This window comes from Castor canadensis, chromosome 8, assembly GCF_047511655.1.
Source record: "Castor canadensis chromosome 8, mCasCan1.hap1v2, whole genome shotgun sequence".
Taxonomy (NCBI): Eukaryota; Metazoa; Chordata; class Mammalia; order Rodentia; family Castoridae; genus Castor; species Castor canadensis.
In genome coordinates this window covers 34,592,699-34,616,183 of record NC_133393.1, presented here as the reverse complement: position 1 = coordinate 34,616,183, position 23,485 = coordinate 34,592,699, and the positions used below count along the sequence as shown (strand labels likewise).

Below are 23,485 nucleotides of genomic sequence, written 5' to 3'. Positions count from 1 at the left end.
GATGCACACACAGGAGCACATATTGTTTATGATAAGAAATGATTTTAGCCTAAGTTTGTATTCTTCTTTTTTTGGGGCAGTACTAGGACTTGAAATCAGGTCCTCGAGATTGCTAGGCAGGTGCTCTGACACTTGAACAATGCCTCCATAGCTTTTTTTTTTTTTGCTTTAGTTATTTTTCCTGACAGGGTTTTGTTTCTGCCCAGTTGACCTCAGATTAAGATCTTCCTATCTATGTAGTTGGGATCACAGACAAGTACCACCATGCCTGGCTTATTGGTTGAGATGGAGTCTTGATACCTTTTTGCCCAGGCTGGCCTCAAGCAGCAATCCTTCTGCTCTCTGCCTCTAGAGTAGCTGGGATTCTAGGCATGAGCCACTGTGCCTGGCCAGGTTTATATTATTCTTTCTGCTACACACTATGTTTCTGGGAATCACAAACTCTTCTTGCAATTCCTGTGCCCTGTGTTCTCTGAGCACACCAGTATTCATCATGAAAAGAGGGAGAGTGGTTCTGCTCCAGTCATGCCCATATTTTCCTAAGGACCTGATCGTCCCAGCAGAGGCTCAACTCCAGGTAAGACTTTTTCTCTTCCCTCTTGCAACTGTTTTACTCAATGAGTCCATGTTGCCTTGTGCCTTAACTTTGAAGGAAGTTAAGGAGAGATATGCCCTGAACATCCCAGAACCCTCCCTGGTAGGAAGGCCACAGATGAAGAGACAGAGAAGCTCTAGTCACTGGCAGCAGTTGTCTGTCCTGGCAGTGGCAGTACAGCTAACAAGCTCATGCAAGCCTTGGTGCTATAAGCCATAGGTCACATCCCTCTCTTCCCTGTGGTTCTTGCCTCTGTTCCGTGAAGTCACAAGCCTTTCCTCTCTTGCACACCTTCCTCTACTTCTTGGGACACCATCAGTAAACTGAATCAGGATCTCTTTGGGGGATCAGCCATACATTAAAGTAGCTCCTCACAAATGGTCACATGTGGGAACCCTGATTCTTGATTTGCTGAGAGAGGGTGAGTGAAGCCCTTTGAAGGCTCACTGTTGATGGGCTCCAATCTGGATTTATCACAGAAGCCAGCATTGGGGGGCAAGGGAACCCTTGGGAGCACTTGTGCCATTAGTAAGAATGTGGTTTCGTTTGTTTGTTTGTTTTGGTGGGACTGGGGTTTGAACTTGGGGCCTCACACTTGCTAGGCAGGCACTCTACCATTTGAGCCACTCCCACCAGCCCTTTTTACTTTAGTTTGTTTTTAGATAGGGTTTGGTGCTTTTTCCCTGGGCCAGCCTTAGACCTTGATTCCCCCACCTTCCAAGTAGCTGGGATTATAGACATGTATAACCCAGCCTGGCAGAATGTGGATTTTGATTCTTATCCTGGTATTGCTTTCTGAGTACTGCTCCCTCCAGAATCCTGAATGGAGATGGATGTTTGTAGTCAGGACAAAGACATCCTTAAGATCCTAGTCATAATGCCTTCAAAATATCTAACCAAACTGCACACTGCATCTCAGTCAGGGTCTATGTCCTCCACATGAACCATTATAAAGGAAAAGAACCATCAATTTGGAGCATAAGCTATTAGTGATTCTTCCCATGAAGGTGAATGGGCAAAGAAAGTTATGGTGAGCTAATAGCTACTACTCTTTCAGTTGCTTTGCTTTGATTGAATTTGGACATGGGGTGTGACAGATCCTATCTCAATCATTTATCACTCTGTTGAGTCAAAGTATGATCAAAATCCATGGCCGGTCTTAGGTGGGCTGTCATAAGGACCTTAGCCTGCCCAGGGTCTCAGTCTGATGTTTCTTTCTTGAAATTTTGTTCTCTCTTTAGCTTCTGGTTGTGTTTAGTGAGGGGCTTCCCACATACTGATCCAAGATCCAAGTTTTTTCTGACTGTTCATATCAGGGAAGTTTTTAGTGAGCCTCAGTTAACTTACATGTAAAATGAGGGCAATACTGGCCCTACCTGCTTTCCACAGGTTGTGAGAAACAAAGATTCTATGAAAGCATTCCTAAACTAATAATGGGCCATTCAAAAATAGTATGTATATGGTTGGATGCTGGTGGCTTATGCCTGTAATTCTACCTACTTGGGAAGGTGAAATCTAGAGGATCAAGGTTCGAGGCCATCCCAAAAATATAGTTTGTGAGATTCATCTCCAAAATTATCAGAGCAAAATGGGCTGGAGTGTGGCTCAAGTAGTAGAGCTCCTACTTTGCAAGTGTGAAATCCTGAGTTTAAAACTCAGTCCCACCAGAAAACCCATATACTGTATATGAAGGTATCATATGTAACAGGAGTCAGTTAAGTATGACTTACACACAAAATCTGGTCCATTGCCTGAGTTTAAATAAAGTTTTATTGGAACATAGTCATGTTCATTTATTTATACCTCATCTATGTCTGATGATGTGCTATAGTGGAAGAACTGGGGAGTTGAACTAGACGAGCAATTCCTCCAGGAAGGAGAAAAAGCAAGGGCAGTTATAGTGTGCAAAGAGCAAAATACATTTCCCTCCATTTAGCTCCAAAGCCCCAAATATTTGCTATTTGGCCTTTTACAGAAAAAAAAAATTTGCTGATGCTTGATCTATAATAAAAGATAATTTGTAATCCAGGCACAGTGGCTCATGCCTATAATCCTAGCTACTCAGGAGGTAGAGCTCAGGAAGAGTGCAGTTCAAGGCCTGCCCAGACAAGAAGTTAGCAAGACCCCCATCTCAATAAATCAAGTTGGATGTGTTAGTGCACCTCTGTAATTCCAGCTATGTAGCTAGGAGGATGGAGGTCTGAGGCTAGTCCTGGGCAAAAACATGAGATATTATCTGAAAATAACTACAGCAAAAGGGACTGGAAAGCTGGGTACAATAGCTCAAGACTATAATTCTAGCAACTTGGGAGGCAAAGATCAGAAGAATTGTGGTTCAAGTCTAGCCCAGGCAAAAAAGTTCAAGACCCTGCCTCAACCAATGGCTGGGCATGGTGGTATGCTCCTGTGATCCCATCCTACAAAAAAGAGGATCCCAGTCCAGGCCTCCCTGGCCATAAAGCAAGACTCTATCTCAAAAATAACCAACAGAAAAAGGATTGACTGTGTGGCTTGAGTAGCAGAGCATTTGCCTAGCAAGCTGGAGGTCCTGAGCTCAATCCCCAGTACTGCCAAAAAAAATTCTATTCAAGGACATGTTGTAAATATGGAAGGATAGATGACATAGATATGGCTCTGCTCCATTAGTGAGGAAGCTGTGAAGTGACAATGGGGCAAGGTCCTGGCCTGGATCTTTGTCTCAGGGTGACTGGAAGGCTCGGTATCTCTCACTAGATAGAGCAGGTAGTGAGGTCTCCAGGCCTAGCAGGAAAGTGGTGAAATCACTGCACTCAGACTTTCTCCAGATGATAACTTGGGTAATGAACATGGCTGGCACTTGTCACAAATCCAGGAAGGTTGCACAGTCCACCCTGGGTAGGAGGAGGACCCAAAGAGTGTCCAGCTCCAAGCCTTTGGAAGGAACAGTGTGACAGTTTATCACAAATGCATTATTGTAAGTCACAGCCGAGGGCATTGTATTTTTAAAACCTAAGGAGCCAAAGAGAGATACTGACTTGCAAGGACAGGTCTCAACTAGAGCGTGGAATATCACAATGACACTTCCAGCCTTCTCTTCCTTAGGTCCCCCATAAGGGCTACTGGGTCCACAATTTTAGAATGGCCAATGATCTCAGAGAGATCAGTGTACTCAAAATTCATCTTAGTAACTTTCTAGTGTTTGGCTTCCTAAACTCAGCTGGCTCATGTTCACAGGCTAAGGTTGCAAAAAACCAGGTGAGCCATTCCTGGAAAGAAAAATGTTCTCCACTTAGTTGATGGCTGAGTAGGGCGATAAGAGCCTAGAGACTGGGAGCTGGGTTATGGCATAATGCCCAGGTGACCCTGTTTCTGGTCACCCCAGTCATGAGCTGCTAACAGCAGCTGGCGTCCACAAAAACCCTTCAGTGAGGAATGCTTCCTTGGCTATTTGTGGCGCATATCTCTGAGTGTGCACTTAAGACACCTCATACATTTCCAGTCTTCCTCCCCACCCAGTGTGCCAGTGGAGACTGTGATTATGTTTGTGACGGGGAAGGCTGAAATGGTTCAGCGAGTCACTGTGACATTTCAGTGCTCTTCATCTTTGGAGAATTGTTCTTGCAAGTGAATACTTACCTTTGGGCCCTAGGGATTTTTAGAAACATTAAGAGAGTAAAAATCATGACTTGGGATTAGACTAGCTAATTGTCATGCTGCCTGTCTCACCCTGCAGAGCAGTTGACTGCCTGAGCAATTTAGAGGCAAATGGCATTTCCTGCAGCTTAGACTTTAAGTCCCTCTACAATCTAGGAGCAGGGCTGGATGCATTACTGCTCTTCATGCAATGATCCAGCCTCAAGTCCTTGCTCTTGTCTTGCCTGCGCTATTCCTCCCTCTCCCAGAAGCCCCACATCAGGGAACTTCCCACACCTCTAAGCCCTTTTCTACTACTCCCTCAGAACCTTACCTCTTTACTGCATTTTAGTACTTAACTGAATACTATTATTTATACTCTATGGTTTTTTTTTTTAAATCTACATTTCATTCTTTTTCTCTCCAGCAATAACACCAATGCCTTGAAGGCTGAGGCCATCTATCTCATTCGAACCCTCCATGGCATTCTAAAATATTGGGGAAGGTGTAGTACTTTGTTGGTAAATGCTATTGAAAAATGAGAATTTTGAAAGCAGGTATTTAGGGGGCTTCTCTTTGGCTATTTTATATACATATGTTTCAGAACAATAGAGTAGAAATTCCAGTGTAAGGGCCTTAGCTGTGATCATTCTAGTAATCAGAGACATCTGGAAGGTCAGAGTAGGCCTACCAAGAACTGCATGCCCTTCAGAGATCTGTGTGCACTTGACCCAGAAGTTTTGGGGGGAAGGAGTCATCCTCAGAGAAGAGAGAATAAAGGGACATGATACAGGGACTAGGCCTGTGGGCCGGGGAGGGATGGAGGAGTTGTGTTCATTTTCCAGGTACTTTGCTGTCACAAAGTATCACAGGCCTGGTTGGCTTAACAAAACAAAAATGTGTTCTCTCACAGTTGTGAAGATCAAAAGTTTGAAATCAAGATGTTAGCAGGGCCCTGCTTCCTCAGAATCTTTTAGGGGAAGATCCTTCCTTACTTCTTCTAGCTTCTGGCTTCAATAACAAGAGGCACCTTCAATAGTGCTGTTCACAATCTTTACAAGGGTGGAGCTCTTGAGAAGTCAATAAGAACAGATATTCGTAAAACATTTATATTCTTTATTATACACACATAGGCTTATAACTCTTAGTCCATCAGTGAAATTCAAGTGCAGCTGTGAGGCATTTTCTCCTCTACAGACTGGAACCAATGGAACCCAGAGTCCATGGCCTGAGCCAACCTTCTCCCAGCTGCAGGAGGGCAGCTGGAGCACCAGTTTCAAAGGGAGATCCAGCAGTAGCAACAGGAGAAAGGGAAAGGACTGCCCCAGGAAGATGGTGTGGAGTCAGACCACAGAAACCATGAAGAACCTTCCCTCTCCACCTTCTTCACCCCCTGCCCCCCAAAACCAATGGGCTGAAGGTGTGGCTTCAGTGGTAGAGTGCCTGCCTGGTAAGCATAAGACCCTGAGTTCAATGTCCAGTACTGCAAAATAAAAAAATAAAAAGCAAAAAGTCCCTCTGCTGGGTATTATGGTATCCATCTGTAGTTCCAGCTACTCCAGAGGCTGATGAAATAGGATCACTAGAGCCTAGAAGTTCAAAGCCACCTTCGGCAACACAGTGAGACCCCATCTCCCTCTCCCACAACCCCCAAAAAACAAAAGCAAAATTCCCAAACCAAAATTCTTCCTTCTACCTGCCAATCCCTTTTCATTTCTTCTGTACAGCAGCTGAGATTACAGGCATGTGCTCCTCTGACCCTCTGTCATTTCTCCCCCATTCCAAGAGATGATCAGACATTTAAAATATTTTAATTCTATTTTTTATTAATATGTAATACACATATTAATGGAGTATAGTGTGATATTTCAACACAATGTACACAGCATGCATTTATCAAAAAATGAAAGGATTTTTTCTTTTAGAGAGTGCCAGTTACAGATAGATATATACAGTCAACCCTGTGTATCTGTGGGTCCCCATCTACCATTTCAAGGTTCAAACGGTACAGCACTTGCCTTGCAAGCATGAATCCCTGAGTTCAAACCCCAGTTCCACCAAAAAAAAAAAAAATCATAAAATTGTGCTGGTGGAGTGGCTTAAACGGTAGGGCACCTTGCCAAGCAAGCCAGAGGCCCTGAGTTCAAACCCCAGTACTGAAAAAAACCAAAATCAACCCCATCTTCAGATTTAATAAACTGAGGATACCGAACATGTGACCCTTTACTCCTGCATTATTCCTTAAACATTGTAGTGTAATAACTACTTACATAACATTACATTGTACAGGGTGTTATAAGTAATAATTTCCTGTATACATCTTTCAATGATGGGTGTAGAGTCTCTGAAAATAGCCTGTTGAACATAGGCAGATTTTGGTATCTAGAGGGCTTCTGGAAAACAAACACACACACACACACACACACACACACACACACAGACACAATTTTTAAATTCGTATTTTTATAGCTCTGTTGATGCTGCCTTTTGCAGTATAACTCTCAAAGAGGTTATCCTTGTATGTAAAAGTGAACAATTGCTTTTTTGCTTAGGAATGGAGTCATTTTGGGGGGCACTGTAGCTTCTCAGTGCTACTAAGGGGTGTACCCCCTGTTGTAGCATTAGGTGGGGAGAACCATTTCAAGAGCCCCCTTCTGTACTGCCTTGTTGTGGAAGATTCTCAGATGCTTCAGGGTACCACAATCGCCCTTGGTCTGGGAATAGCTCTGAACTCCTGCCCAGAATTGTGTGGCTTAGAACCCACTGTACCTGCCATAGGCTAAGCTGACTTAGATATCCCCAGTGAACACTCTTGTGACCCTTTTTATTTGGTCATGGGCATCATCTTATCTGACATAAAATAGAACTTACACTATTACAAGCCTTTCAGTTTTGATGCCCTAATTTGGTGTCTTGGGCCCTTAACTGGGTATAAGCCCTATCTCTCCAGGCTGCAAAGGCAAGGTTGCCACTGCGGACCCTACGGTCTGATACACCCAGCAGAGCCAGGCCTCTGGGGAAACTCAGCTTCTGCTGGTCTCACAGGCCTTCTTCTAGGGTCAAAGGAGACAAGGACAGAATGAGCTCATTCAGAATCCCCTGGAGGTCTTGGCTCTGGGCTGTGCCCTGCTCACCTCCTTGTCACAGGCCCTCTGCAGGCTGGTGCTGAGGGGCAGGAGGCTGTGGTCATAAGCCTGCCATCCAGACCCTGCTAGACACTTTTGCAGAGCTTATCATCAGGCTATTATAGGAACCTGATAGTGTGAAAGAACAAAGAAAGAAAGTCCTGAGATTTGGGCTGATTTTTAGGGGTTGAAAAATCTTTGTTCACATGAAGGTGTCTATGGATATGTCCTTGCATATGTTTGTGCTTATATATTTACTTACAGAGGCTCAATTCTTAAATCATGATATCCCCTAAAGTTATTCTCAGCAGCAGCAAATCTCTTGGCATAAAATATATCATGCCAATAAAAACTACTCACGACAGGCAGGGTGCTGCTGGAGTGTGTAAAATAAATTTTAGAAACTGGGTTAAAACAGTAGGAGGAATGATAGGCTAGCAGAAATAAAAATGACAGTTGGAGATTGTCAAATCTAGATCCTTTTTTCCTGGATAATCGATGAAATATTTTTAGCTATTATTTATTTTTTTTTAGTGTATAAAAATGATGATAACAATGTCTTTTCTCTCAGTTTTTCCCCACATCCCTCAAGACTTGAATCAATATAATTTTAAAAAGAAAAAAAGAGATCATTAATGGATGGATTGATACACTGATTCAACAAATTGTCTTAAGAATAAAAGATAGGGTTGGGGAAAATGGAAGGAGGAAACTTTACAGAAATAAAGTGTATGGTCTTAAAGAATCCCTTGTCATGTGAAACTGGTTAGAATTTTTGGTCTGCTCTCAGTTAGTCAAGATTAATAATAACACTCTGACTATTTGAGTGGCCTGATAGGTATATAGCAGCATGCTGAAAGCTCTTTCTCATTAGCTACTCAATTAGTCATACCATCTCCCTGTGGAAGGTGTTAGCACTCCATTTTATAGATGAGCAGACTCAAAAGACTAGATAATTTATCCAAGGCCATATGATCAGTAGGCAGTGAGACTAGCCAAAAATACTATGAAATGATCTGGTAGAAATGTCAGATGTCTTCAGTGTTGATGTTTAAGCCTAGGTATTAGTGGGCTGCTCAGGTGTTTTCTACCTGCCTCTTCCCCCTCTCCTCTCAGAAACCTGCCTCAAGAGCTTTCTGTGCTTCCAACTTCCTGGCTACTTACTCAAGTCCATTGAAATCACCTCAGAAAATATAGATTGTCTTACAGCAAATCTGGAGACCAGAGGACCAGGTAGGTGTGCTGGCTGGATCAGATAGTAGGCTCAAAGTCCTCTGGTATTAACTTTCCTTCCCAGGCAGTGAAAGAGCTGAAGGGGTCGCAGTGACACTGCCCCAGCTGGCAGGTCCTAGGAAATCTGAGGCCTGCTTTGCTTGGCCCCAGGGTCATACAGATGTTGGCTTTACTCTCTACTCTGGAATGGTTGGTGCATACTCAGGTCAGGAACACCCGCTCCCCAGGGCACTGTTAGCATTTGCAGTCCTTTTTGTTCCACAACCCAAAGGGAGCTCCTTGTTCAAGAATTTGCCTCTTAGCTGCTTCCACCAGCAGTAGAGGCTTTGTGATCTAGCATGAGAGATATTAGAAAGCATTTTTCATTGTTGAGAGGAGTAGGGCTCAAGTTGCATGGGTTGACTAGACCCCTTTGCCTGAGCACACACAGGTTGTAAGCAGGTAGTGAGCCTGTCAGCTTATACTTCCCAGAATAGCATTTGGTTTGACCCTGATTCTGGTACTTGATAGCCACTGGAGAGTAAACTGAATCCAGCAACTAGGGTTTGGGAATAATTGGACATGCCTCAAATGAGTCTTTTTCAGAAATTTCTTGTTGAGGTGTCTTAAGAGGCAGAGACCTGGGACATCACCCACCTTCCACATGTGGTGTGACTCTGTGTCTGCTTACTAGTGTTTGCAGAATCCATCTGACATTTGCTTTCACTGTAACATATCTCTAATGCTGAATGCATGCTTGTGAGAAGTGATTCGAATACCTTGTCTCAATTCTGTGTTCAGTAACATCATGAACTTGAAACCCTCCACTAAAATGGGTAAATGCTACAAATTAGGGCTTCCTCTTCCCTCACCCCCTAAACTGGTTGTTAAGCACTTACCTGCAAGCTACCACCTCTAGCCTGTGGAGGCTAATTGTGATTGGTCAAACTGGTTTAGGCTAGTTTGCAATATGTGTCACTAAAATAAACCCCTTGCCCCTATGTTTAGTCCATAATGATGTTTAAGAAAGGGTTTAATCTCTCTTTTAAAAGCATATATATTTGTAAACAAAGTTTTAAAATGATAAAAAAAAACCCTGATACTGACCTCCTCTTTTCCTTGATTCCAGTGTCCAGAGAGTTCTGTTATCTGATTTCAGTGCATTAACAGGAGTGTCATGGGTTATGAAATAATATGCTGAGCTGTCCTCAAAGTGCTCACAGTTTGCTACATATGAGCTCCCTGGGAAACTCTTCTTTAAAGTGAGTTCAGTCTTTGGAATCATTTAAAAATTAAGTCCTTTTCCAATTGCACAATGAAAAAGTCAGCAATTGCTGGTGTAGTCAAGAGCCCACAGGGTGCAACTGTCCCTGCCTGGTCGGTCACTAAGCACATATCGGGGCACATTAACTGAGATATGTTTGCTTTGGAACTAGGACTATTTTAGAAATAAGTGGAGGATCCAAATGTAATAAAAGAAGCAGGGACAAAGTTTTCTTCATTTGAAACAGCACTTGTAATGTGTTACTCTACATTTTGATGCTATCACAATGCAGTTTGAATCAAGCAGCCCACAGCTGGCAATGCTTAAATAACAATCTCAATGGAGCTTGTGGGCTGACCTTGTAGGTCAAGATAGTCCCTCTTCCGAGAGCTCACTCACACGATGTCATGAAAGCAGCCCCCGACAACTTGTTTAAAGCCGTGCCTGCTAGAGGAACTTGCACATTCCAGAACTCTAACACAGGACCATTGCAATAGAATATGGAAACCTGTTAGCATGATAAATAACTTAATTGAGGTAGGTACCTGTCTCGGTCATTTGTTGGGGAAGTAGGGTAAGCAGAAATTCATAAGCTAGCAGAGCTCAAATCACAGTTCAGGTATCAGAACACCCATTGTCAAAAATGCTTCCTCTCACCAAGAGTGAACTTCAATGTAAGCCACAAGCTTTGGGTGGAGATGGGCCAGTGTACGTCACCCTTCCTAGGGTGGGAAGAGTCAAGAGGGTCAGAGCTGTGGCACTTTTGAAAGACACTCACTTTTGAAATTAAGGACCTGAATATGTACTTGGGGATCCTTTGGACCTCAAATCATTAGAAACTGGAGTTTCAGAAGGAAGGAAGGAACTCATATGGAACCCTTTGCTTCCTGTAAACATGGTAATCGTTGATTTGTGAAAGTTCTCAGTTAAATGCAATATAAGAGGGGCACTGCATTTTCACAATGATTCCCTTGAGAACATTGTTTTTTCTGAACACTTATTCTTTTCAGAGTTCTGCCTTCATGTGTGTGCTGGGAGGGGGAATAAATAAGTTGGCAGAGTGAGTTAGTCAAAGGTCATGTGATCTTCCAAGTGACTCCTTCCTGAGAACTCACAGCTCTCCAGTAGAATCTAATTCTCACATGCTTGCTTTGAGGGGGGTAATGAAGGACGTTAGCAAAGGCGCCAAGCTTTGTGTTCTGTGTGTCTCTGAATGTAACAAGGACAATTCCTGAGGGCTTATATTAGTGAAGGCAAAAGGAGCACAAAAGAGAATGTTAGTGTCAGAGGAAAACTAATTCTATTAGTGCTGGTTTTTTTAACTGTAGTGGTCAATTTGGAGAATATTGTTACAGCCAGAAGGATTGCCCTGGTGGATATATTTTACCCCTAACCTAGAAATCACTGACATCAACACTCAAAACAGATGGTGGCTTTTTCTTAAATTGGTTTAATAATGGAATCCAACCTTACCATAGAAGAACTTTCACTACCAGATGAGTCTCATCCTGGACGATGCAGAGAAGGTACAAGAGGGACCGAATAGCTCCAGTCATGTGGAAAGGACTCACCATCTATCAAGAAGATGATGATAGAAACAGGGAAATTACCTGGGTGTTGACCATGCTTGCTGTTGGAAGAAAGATTAAGTCAGCCTGGGAGGACATCATGATATTTGCAAAGTACTTTGAAGATGGCCACAGAGTCTTATGTTTCTTCTTGGCGACTGAACCTCTCCCAGATGGCTCTGATGGGACTTTGTGCTTCTCAACATATTCCTAATCAGACAGGAAGGAAGGTGTCAAGATTTTAGAATCTCATAGAAGATTTTGGGAGAAACATATAATGTACTAACTTTCTCTTCTGCTAGATACAGAAACCATCTGAAGAACATCTTTGTGTTGGATCCGTGGAGATTGGAAAAGATGATGGGGTGATGAGGGGGCACTTCAAGGGGTGGAAAATTGGAAAAGTAGTAGGGCCATGGGGTGGAGGGGGAATAGTGGGAAATCATAGTTTCATGATCCCTACTAATAAGCTGAGGGAGTGGAGATAAAAATGGGGCCACTTGACCTTGAAGGATTGTGTAGACCTGGGGAATAGTAGTGGTATGACTGCCACAGATCAGGCCCTCTTTTATCTTCCTGTGCCCAAAGCCAGATCATTTAGCTGCCCAAGTGTCTACCTCGATTCTTATCCTTCATTGACTTTCTATCTTTACCAGATTCCTTCCACCACCCCCATCTCCTTTATCCATGTGTGACCCATTCCCTGTCCTTACTTAGGGAAACATTCTTGCTGCCTATAGTAGGGGACCACAGCCTATCCCATCTGGAAATATCTAAGAAACTCTTTAGCTCAGCACTTCCCAACTGACTTCAAATGAGAGTCATCAGGGAAGGATTTTAACCATAGAGATTGCCATGTCTTCCCCACTTCAAACTTGGAATCCATTGGTATGGAGACGGGCTGGGCCAGCCTGGACGAGTTTAATGGACAGCCAACATTGATTTAACTGAGTCTGCACCTGGTTCTGGATAAGGTTCATCTTATGTTTCTCTTGTATTGACAGCTATTGAGTTGACCCTGGATTGGTTCTCATCTGCCTGGGTTCTGACTTGGAAAATAACTTGTCTACTGGAACTTCCAACCTGCTGTCCACTTGGCTTCTGAAGCCTGTATTCCCTGAGCTGTTTTGAATATAGCTTGCCCTGGAGAAAATTCCAGCCATGTCAACAGGCATTTTGGCAGAAATCTAGCTTCTGGTGAGTAGGACATGATTTTCTGGTTCCTTCTTCCATCTCTGGCTGTGAGAGGCTGGGTTCTGTGGACGGCTTGGGGAGCCTCTGGGATCACAATCCCAAGGCTGCAGCAATGTCCTCAGGGTCTTGCTGTCACCATGGCTCCTTGACCCCAAGGCCCCAGAGGGAGTGAGATGTGTAGCTCTGAGATTCTACAGCCTAAGCTCCTTCTAACGAATGTTGCACGTCTCAGGCAGGTGGGCAGACAGGATGGTCAAAGTGCACACTGTACCTTAGTGAAAGGCACTGCCAAGTGTTTCCTCTGACATACCCATGTTCTTCCGCCCAGGCTCTTGTGTGCTGTCTATGCTTTTCAATCATTTCATAATCAAGGAAACAGGCAATGTGTGGCTTCCAGAATCTAGAAATAAGAAACTCCCATCAACCTTTTTTTAAAAATTGAGCTGAGAACCTCTCCTTCAGCCCTTTTGCTTTTTAGTTTGTTTTTCAGACTGGGTCTCCTGCTAACTTTGTCTGGGCAAGCCTCGGACAATGATCTTCCTACCTCTGCCTCCTAGCTAACTGGGATTACAGATGTGCACTACCACACCTGGCCCACATTAACTTATTAGGCCTCAAAAACACCTTCTCCATTTTGTGTCTGTTATCTAGAAGCTGGGCACTTCAGTGTTGTAGTCAAATAAAAGAGTGAGAACTTTCCACAGCTCAACAGCGTTGGTTAAAACCCCTGGGAATCTTGGTCTCTCACAATTGAAAGTTAAACTCCTCTTTTCAATTCTCCTTTGCCTTTGAACATCCTCTTCTCTCCTACAGAGGAAAGCTGCCGACTTTCCCCAAAGCCAGGGCTGAGAGGGAGAGAGCTTCAGTTCTGTAAAGCTGCTTGTAACATTCTTTCTCTGGGCATGAGTGCCTCTTCTTTCTTAAATGTTGTTGTGATGTACAGAGATGGTTCCCAGAGCTCAGATTCTGTGATCAGCTATATCAACCCTGGATTATCTTCCACCTGATAGAGTTTTAAAACCTAGATAGGTACAGTTGTATTTGGAAAGTAAAAGCAACAAACCAACCAACCAAACAAACAAAAAAACCCAGTTCTCAAATAGACTTACAAGCAACACTGTCCTAAAAGTTATTGAATTAATCTTTCCTGTGTTAGATAGAAATACTGTTTGAAGCGTCTTCCTTTTTTTTTTTTTTTTTTGTGAGAAGGATGCTAGCAATTCAACCCAGAGCCTTGTGTATGCTCAACAAGTACTCTTCCACTGAGCTCCACCACCAGCCTTAAAGCAGTTTTATTCATTAAATGACCCCATTTTATTATGTGAAGAATATATATGGTATATCAAGTTCTCTATGCTGGTTCCCCCTTTGTAGTGCTAATGTTTCAAGAAACTGGAATGGGGATTTAAAATGAAATATGGGTTTAGGCTGCCTAGTGAAATTCAATGAAATCAATAGGAAGCTCCTATTTTTTGCATTCTTAGCGTTGGAACTAAGGAGGTGTCAACGCACATACATTTCCCAGTAATGAAACTTCAAGATGTGCTTCTTAATGGAAGATAATCAACTGCAATGCAAATTTAATGAACTCTGATGTCGAAATGCAAACCAAATCCAATATCCCACGGAAAATTAACCTAATCAATAATCAATTTGAAGCTTTAAACTGTGTGAACAATCTGCTACACTGGACCAAATCTACCTTTTCAGATGTCACCCCACAGAGGCGGCCAATCCCTCTTGGGTTTGCTGCCTGCCCCTGTAGATCACAGTATTGGCTAAGTGCCCCTGCTGTCGTCCCTAATGAGAATGCTATTGAGCTTACTGTAGCCACCTATGGAACGTTAGCTTCCGTAAGAATTTGTAGGAAGAAGAAGGAAAAGAAACCTCACAAATCAAAAAATCATCTGAGTTCCTGCAAAGGAAGAAAAGAGGAGAAAAGCCCTTTTTAGTCACAAAGCTCCAGTTTCATTCAGGCACCCACCTCTCCAGATCTCTAGAGATCAGCTCCCCACATCAAGCTTTGGGCACCTTCCTTACTTCCTTTGAACCATAAAGGATATCCCTTAACCACCCCCCCAAGCCTCAGAAAATGGGTGGTTTACCCTGCATCTACCCTTCCAAATGAGATTCCTTCCCACAATTCCGTGGGCTCTTATCTTTCCTTCCAAGAGCCCAGAGAAGGAGACCACCTTGGGAGCATGCTCCCTTCCAGTGTAAAACTACTTCCCATGATCACAGAGTGCCCCATGCCTTTTTAGGGGTATTCTGCAATCAGTGGGTCCAGTATGCTTTTCTGCTCTCTTCTAGATGAAGCTCCCTGGCGTCCAGGGTGAGAGGCAGTTGTGTGGGTCTGAAAGGCAGGAGAGTGAGCACAGCTGGAGATGTGGATTTTGATTGTCCCTATGGAACAATTCATTTATATCATAGCAGAGGGTAAGATTTTCAGTTAAGGAGATAGAAAATGGAAATACATTTCCATAGTACACTAGATACTTAGGAACGTATGGATACCCTCCACGAAGCTGAGAGAATGAGAGAGAGTGCAATAAAGAGGGGGAGGGGGAAGAATGAGAATAAATAGTGATTAGGAACACACTCCATGCAGAGATGTGTAGAAAAAAAACACAGGGTAAGAATGCAATGCATTTTGTGCAGTTTTTCCTGGGTTAATGAGGAATACAGGCTATTAAGCCATTTGAAGAGTATTTTGGAGGCAAACAAAGCCTTCCGTGGCACTTAATTTATAAAGATTTATAGACTTTGCACTGAACACTTGCTTAGAGTAAATGCAAAGGGAGATGAAGACTTAGCTGTAATGGCCTGGAAACAATAAGAGGCCATCATAGCATAGTTAATATGGTTTGTGGCTCACAAACCACATATGGTATGTATGGTGGATCCAGACTTGAGACAGAGAGGGACTGTTTTCCAAACCAAGGCTATCCACGCCTCATCCCCCAGTTCCTTGAAAAAAGAATGGGAGGCCTGTGTCAAAGTCCACTGTGTAGACTTTATAGCTCATTTTGTGTAAGCAATCGTCGTGTGCATAGTAAACTGAACCTAGCAAATAAAAATATGGGAAGCTAAGCTAAATTTAAGTTTCAGGTAAATAATGAATAAAGTTTTAGTGTAAATATCTCATCCAGTCTCCATCCTGTATTTTACCTGACAACCCGCACTAAATCTAATTCTCATTACAGAGTGGTGACCTTCTCAACAGAACCTATTGTTCCCCTTACACAGGCCCAAGCTGAAGACCCTCTAGGTGTGGCTGTTCTCCCTTGATTAAATCTGTGTTCACCATAGCTTCACCACACAATGTTTGTCCAATTTGGCTATAAAAAGCTCCATGCCCTTATATACCAATGGCTTAAAGATGCACTGCAGATTTCACTTTGCAAACTTGCTAAATGCTTTTTGTGGTTTTCTATTGTTGACCGTTTTCTTTTTTTCCCCTTCTCCCTCCACCTTGTCTTATTCTTGACTTTTTCAGGTGGTTCCTTGTTTCCCAAGATAGCCCTCTGCTCATCAAATTCTCTCTGCCTCACACCCCACAGCTGGAAGCCAATCTTGTCTACTTCCAAGGTGTAACTGACTTCCATGATGATAGTGCTGTACACCCTACTTAGCCAAATAGATCTGATAGATCCTCTTAACTAAGTCAAGACTCTCCTGCCCGAGTCAGGAGAGAGGTCGTTCTTCTGGAGTGCTGTCTCATTAGGACTGAATTCTGCCAGGTTTCTCACAGCGATGGAGCCTAGGACATCGTCCTGGAGGAGTCAGAAGCTGGTTAAGGAAGGGGCATATGCTAGGGTGGGGGACACTGCTTTCAGCTCAAGCTCAAAGCCTAATTCTAAAAAACCCCTTTCATAGTAATTTACCCTTAAATAAAGAGATTTTAATTTGAGCTGTCAATCTGAGCATTTCATTGGAATTAAAATTATGCAGAGCCAATTAACTCATCAGGACTGTTCCTTATAGACAAGGACTAAGAAACATATAACCCAGATTTATGAAGAGAAGATAACTTTCTTTGTCACCGATGAACCTGGATTTATTTGGTTTCTCTGAAACCTTTTCTCCTGGGCATCTTTGTAGTATTTGTTATCCTAGCATTTTTGTGACCCAAAGCCCCAAGAATTCTGGTCTTGTGTCTCGGGTGCATTTTTACTCCTGTCCAGGCCAAGAGTGCTTATCTTTTTCAACCACGGATTAATTTTACCAGAATTCTACTAAGGCATTTCTACCAGTGCAGTATCTGAGTATGGGTTCTACAGTGGCCCAGGGTGGGTTGGATCTAGGCAGAATCAAGGCAAGCCCCAGGAACCACTCCCAGCTAGTTAAAACATTATTTCCATGTGAGCTAATGCCATTTCTACAGCGTTTCATGGAAACAGCTCAGCATTATCTAGCAACATCTGGAATGACTCCCTCTCTGTCTGTCTGTCTGTCCCCTCCACCAAAAGCATGATACTGTGGGAGATTTTTATTTGTGTGACTCTCTGCCCTGTATATGCAAATGTCATTGTGACTGCATTTATCCATGTGGACAAATGAGTTTGTACATGTAAAAATCTTTGAGGCTGAAACCAAACAAGGCCCCTTTCAAAAGCACAGACTTTTCCCACCCTTCGTTCCTTATAGCTTACAGCTATTTTTACAACAGTGCTAGAGTCTGGAGTTTTGGGAACAAGCCAAATGTTTTGGGTGTGTCTGTTCAAACTCAGAGATCTTTTGGAAAAAAGCAAAAAAAAAAAATCCACCCTGGCTTCTAAGCATTTCTGTTCATCTGTGTCATATATGTGAGTATCATGCTAAATTGTTTTATGTTTGGGGGAAAAATTATATTTTAGTTTTCTCTGTAATCTCACTGTTCCATCCCTTTTGCGTTCTCTATTCTATTGCCAAATCATTGCCCTGTTTAACCTTTGCTGCAAGGATAAACCCTGACCTTCATGGAAATTCCACCATCTCAGTAAAGGAAAATTTTAGCTCCAGCCAGGCCTACAATCCCGCAATGAAGGGAAGCTGAAGTGAAATTTTTGTTGGATTAAGGCATTCTCAATGGTTTACTCGACATGAACATTTTAAATGTCTGTCATTAAAAAACTGTCTCTAGCATTATTATTTTGGAATAAACAGCTTTAGATGGTAATTGGAATTGGTCTACCAACGATACAGGAAAACAGTGCTGTTTCATAGAGGACAAGTCCTAACTTCAAATCCTTCAATTTTATAATAATGAATATACTTTTTTTTTTTAGTGGGACTGTGTTTAAACTCAGGACTTCATGCTAACAAGGCAGGCGCTGTACCACTTGATCCATGCCTCTAGTCCTTAAATATAGTTCTCAGTAATTCTCTTCCTTACCTACTCATACACGTCCCAATTCTCAAGGACACTTTCAGTCAGTGAATGCATTGGGATATGGCTTTTCCCAACTCTTAGTTCATGAGTTATGGATGTCTATGAAGGTGGGCATGATTGCAATCATACCATAAAGTATTCTGGTTTTTGGACAATGTTAAGGCATACTTAGGCATTATATCTATTTGCCAAAGAGTTACTTGGTTTCTAGAAAAGAATTTCCATATCAATGTGAGGTCAAAGTCTGTCACCAACATGAAAGGTAAAGCAGGAGCTGTTGACATAGAGGTATTGGAGCCATCCCAGGAAGAACAGATGCACCATCTTTCCAGTCTCACTTTATAAGGGACGCTGGAAGATGGAGTCAAAATCACTATTGACTGACTGATAAAATAAAACCAGAGACAATAGGCAAAATGCCATCAGCATGCACCCATTCGCCTATACATTGTCTTACTGGAATTTCACCACACCTCTTCTCTCGATAAAAAGCAGGAGAGACAACTAAATTGACATCTGTATTGAGCACCTATTCTATGCTGTGAGGTACTTCAAGAGGAGAAAGACTGGGTCCTTGTGTTATGTCCAGCTTTGCTAGAGGGCTAAGCCACTTTGACTGAAACCTAGAGTGTAGCCAAAACAAGTGAGCCTTCTCACTGACTCATTCAGCAGATGGGTGCTCCAGGACAGCACATTTATACTCTAGGACAAGACGTCACAAAGATCACAGTCCCCTAAGGCACTAGTTTAAAATGCAGACTACTTGCACGTGGCTCCTGAGGACTCTAATTCCTGGACAGGGCCCAGGAATCTGCATTTTTGTGGGGACCCATGCTTTATGGATGTAAGTGATCTAAGTTATCCTCATTTGCACCAGGCTCTGTCTGTTAAGAATATACAGGTAGGAGAGAACAGCTGCAGTTGATGAGGTTTGTGCTGAAAGTTAGCCTTGAGGATCAGAGGGTTTAAACGTATTTGTGTGTGTGTGTGTGTGTGTGTGTGTGTGTGTGTACACAGACACAGAAATGGTCCCTTACTTACAGTAATTTTCATCTTACAGGGTGCAAAACAGACAGCCATTCTGCCTTTCATTTTCAATATAGAACTCAATAAATTATATAAGACATTCAATACTTTATTATAAATTTGGCTTTATGTGAGATGATTTTGCTCAACTGCAGGCTAAGGTAAGCCTATGTTCTAAGCACATTTAAAAAGGTTAGGCTAAACTCTTTTATGGTTGCTATATTGAATGCCTTTGGAGGGTTGGGGTTGGGGAATGGAATGGGGTTTGAACTCAGGACCTTATGCTTGCTAGATAGATAATCTACAACTTGAACTATGCACCCATCCATCCCTTTTTACTTATTTTTTTCAGATAGGGTCTTGTCTTTTGGCCCAGGCCAGTCTCAGATACCAATCCTCCTACTTCCACCTCCCAAGTAGCTGGGATTACAAGCATGAGCCACAATTTCCAGCTTTTTTTTTCCCCCTGAGATAGAGGCTTGCAAACTTCTTTGCCCAGGCTGGCCTCAAACTATAATCCTCCCAGGTCTACCTTACAAATAGCTGGCATTACAGTCATGTACCACCATGCCTGGCCCTAAGTGCGTTTTCTACTTATGATATTTTCAAGTTGCCCTTGATTTATTGGGATGGAACCCCTTCAAAAGCCAAACAGCATCTGTATAAATTTTAAGGTTGGAAAACATGCCTTTTGGTAAATGTGCCACATGAGAATTTTTTTTTGATATAAACAGCAGGGGGCTGTCTCTCAACCTCTTTTAGCTGGATTCTAAAAGTGACTCAGATCTGTTATGAAGACTTCTTGTGGCAGAGTCTCACTGTAGCATGTGCATAAAGAAGTCATATGCAAGAATGGAATATATGTAAATCACATGCATATGAGGAAGACAAAGAGAAGGCACAGACTTCTGTAAAGTTTTAAGTCTGTCTTTGCTCCTCCACCAGTATGTAAGGACAGTTCTTTTAATGGAATGTGAAGTTCAAAGCAAAGTTCCCTCCTGCTCTTGACACCAGCATCTCATTTCAAACGTTTGGCAGCAGTCCTATTTTCAGAGGTTCTAAAGTGACATGGGTTTAAGATGTCAGCCGGTTCTCCCAGAAGGTGGAATCTAATTCTACCATCTTTAGATGCAGGTGCTGTGACTCAAAAGTAGTGTGACTTTTATATTCTGAATAAAGCTCCTATTTTTCAAAGTGCCCAACCCCTTATTCTATGGGGCTGGGTGAAGCCAGTAATTTGCAAATTCTTTTGGTGGTACTGGCATTTGAACTCAGGACCTCATGCTTGCTGGGCAAGCACTCTACTACTTGAGCTATGCTTTTTTTTATGCAGTCCTTTTGCGTTTAGTTTGTTTTTCAGATAGGGTCTCACACTTTTGCCTGGGCTAGCTTCAGACTGCAATTCTTCTAATTCCACCTTCTGAGTAGCTGGGACCACAGGCATGTCACCATACCTGGTTGGTTTTGTTGCAGTGGTCTGGTCTCAGATGTGCTGTATTAGTTGCTAGGAACTTTGTCTCGTGCAATCGAAGAATGAAAGTCATGTAAAACAAGGTGAGCAAAAGACCACAGTTTTATTTAAGTGGAGAGGAAAAGCTGAGTTTTTTTTAAGCAGAGAGAAAAAGATTAGGAAAGTACCCATATACATGGGAGGGGTCTCAGAAAGTCTCTGAGACTCTTCCTCTAGTGGTTTTATAAGGATTTTATTTCCTGGTTGAAGGGAAGCTGGTTGTGTCTCTGTGCTTTTGGTCCATTTAAGAGATGTATGTCATCTACAGCCAATGTGTTCCATGGACTGCCACTCTTTTCTTTTCTAATGGCTCTGAAGTCTGGTGCATTGTCCAGGCATCCTATAGAGCATGGCTCTTGTACCATTCATATGCCTCAGTAGTTTCAAGGTCTAGGTGAGCCGTTTTAAGACTCCCCATACATGTTTATCTCATCTCTGTGTCCTTGGTAAGTTTCTATTGAGTGCCACCATTTTCTATCTCCTAACTTTCAGTCTCAGTTTGTTGAGATGGGGGTCTCGCTAACTTTTTGCCCCAGCATGACCTTGAACTGAGATCCTCCTGCTCCACCTTCTGGGATTACAGATGTACACCATCATTCCCTACCCAGCATTTTAATAAGCAGCTGGGGTATTTCTGACAAGGATGATCCTTGCACTATAACTTGAGGCAGTTTTACTTTAAGGTGTACGTACCTGAGGTAGATTCATTTCTGCAGAAGAACAGGGAATGCTGGGCCCATAAATCCTGAAGAAGGGCGTGGACACGTGACCATAATACCACTTCCTTGCTCTCTCAAGGTAAGCCTTGGATAACCCCCTGTACTAGGCAGATGTGTGAAATATAGAAATGGGAGTGTAGCTTGATGGCAGAGCTTGTGCTTAGCGTGTTTGAGGCACTTGGTACTATCTCCAGTTCCAAATTAGAAGAAGATCTTATTCTCAAAAGTTCAGCTTGGATAAGATCATGTGATGGGACTGCTTCTTCCCACAGAAGGAAAGTCTAAATAAAACCTTTCAGTTTGTCACTCAGTGAATAACGGCAGCCACAACTGATCTGGAGAATGGGGCACTCAAGGACAACATGCCTCCCAGGACAGCTGGACGCCACCTTTCTCAGCCAGTCTTCCTCAGGAGTGTGCACACTTGGAGTTCTGAGGGAACGGACACGTCGCTGAGAGGAAGATTGTGACTGAACTTATGACTGGGTGTGGGAAGTCTGGGGAAAATGCTTGGCAAGAAGCTTATTTTCATAGGCCTTCCAGAAGCAGTGAGGGCCTCAGAAAGGTTGAGGGAGTGGGTTTGGGGCTGCTCCTAGGCTGGAAGGGAATGCCTTCTTGGTCAAGATCAAGTGCCTTACAAATGAGTTGAATAGACAGTTCTCAGAAGAAGTATAAATAGCTAATAAATACACGAAGAAATCTTCAACGTCCTTGGCCATCAAGGGAATGCAAATCAAAAGTACACTAAGATTCCATCTCACCCCAGTCAGAATGGCAACTTTCAAGAAAACAAAAACAACAAATGTTGGCAAGGATGCTGGGAAAAAGAAACCCTTATATGCTGCTAGTGGGAATATGAGCTAGTGTAACCACTATGGAAATCAATATGCAGGTTCATCAAAACACTAAAAATAGACCTACTTATGACCTTGTTCTACCCCTCTTGGGCATGTATCTAAAGAAATGTAGTCAACATACAAGACCGATACCTGCAACTCATGTTTATAGCAGGATTATTTACAATAGCCGAACTAGGGAATTAGCCTAGGTGCCCATCAGCTAATGAATGGATGAAGAAAATGTGGTATATATCCATAATGGTGAATTACTCAGCCATATGGAAGAATAAAATTATATCATTTGCAGGAAAATGGGTAGAACTAAAGATCATGTTGAATGAGATAAGTCAAGTTCAAAAAGTCACATGGTACACGTTTTCACTGATGTGGGATCTAGACCTAAAATAATAATAATAATAATAATAATAATAATGGGACATGAGATAAAGGGAGCCTGTTTGGGTGGACGAATCATAGGAGAGGGAGGAGAAAAAGAGAGGATACTGAGAGGTATATGTTATACACATGAAGAGAGCCTGATGAAACTCACTTTTTGAAAAAGGAGAGGAAGAAGGCTAAGAGTATAATAGGGTGAACGTAATAAAAGCATATTGTGTACTTTTATGGAACTATCACAATGAAACCCTTTGTACAATTGGTGTATATTAATAAAAAATTTTAAAATAATTCCATTGGAAGAAAAAAATTAATTTGGCATCTTATAAAACAAGATTGAGTGCCCTGGAGGAACTGAAAGCTGAATGAGCTCCAGAGAAAAGGATGGACCAGTCACGAGGGAGGTGAGAAAGCCTGCTTTTCTAGACAAACCTCAATCCTACCATGAGCCTCTCTGCTTGATTCTTGTCAATATCTTCCTATTTCTCTGAGAATAAAATTCTCTTTACCAGGAAGTCCCAGGATGGGCATGAACGGAGCACTGTTGCCTCTCCAACCCTGTCCCATACAACTGTTCCCTTAAACTCCTCAACCTCAGCAACATGGCCTTCTCAGGCCCCAAAATATACCAGGCTCATTCCCTCCCCAGGGCCTTTGCACATGCTCTCCCTTCTGAAGGGTTCCTCTCATCCTTCAGGTTTCAACTTCCTCTGAAGGAGGCCTCCTCGGCCCACTCTTGTGGAAGTAGGGTCCTTCTTCCCTGATTACCACAACCTTCTGTCATTTCCTCCATAGCACTGGTCACATTGTGTATTTTTATGTTGACTTTGTCCAGCTGTCCCCCAACTAGTCTGTGAGCAGGATGGGTATAAGGACCCCTGTGCCCAGTAAAGCTCTCCACACATAGGAGGATCCTGGTAAGGATTTGCTTAATGAATAATCAAACTCTTGACTTTTTGCAGAAATGTCCAGCAGCCTGGGCATGAGAGAAAAGAGAGAAGATAGTGGTGATTGCCTAGAACTAGACGAAGGACTTGGGAGAGTCAGAAGTCTG

At 42.7% G+C, this 23,485-nt stretch overlaps 1 long non-coding RNA gene across 1 annotated transcript; it reads right to left on the bottom strand.

Annotated features, from left to right (window-relative positions):
• Window positions 1-6,075: 6,075 nt before the first annotated feature.
• On the bottom strand, window positions 6,076-13,044 carry LOC141425689 (uncharacterized). The gene is made up of 3 exons (XR_012450735.1): window positions 12,842-13,044; window positions 11,419-11,586; window positions 6,076-10,939 (listed from the first exon to the last, which is right to left on the bottom strand). It is a non-coding gene; the product is annotated as an uncharacterized lncRNA (long non-coding RNA).
• Between the last annotated feature and the right edge of the window lie 10,441 nt (window positions 13,045-23,485).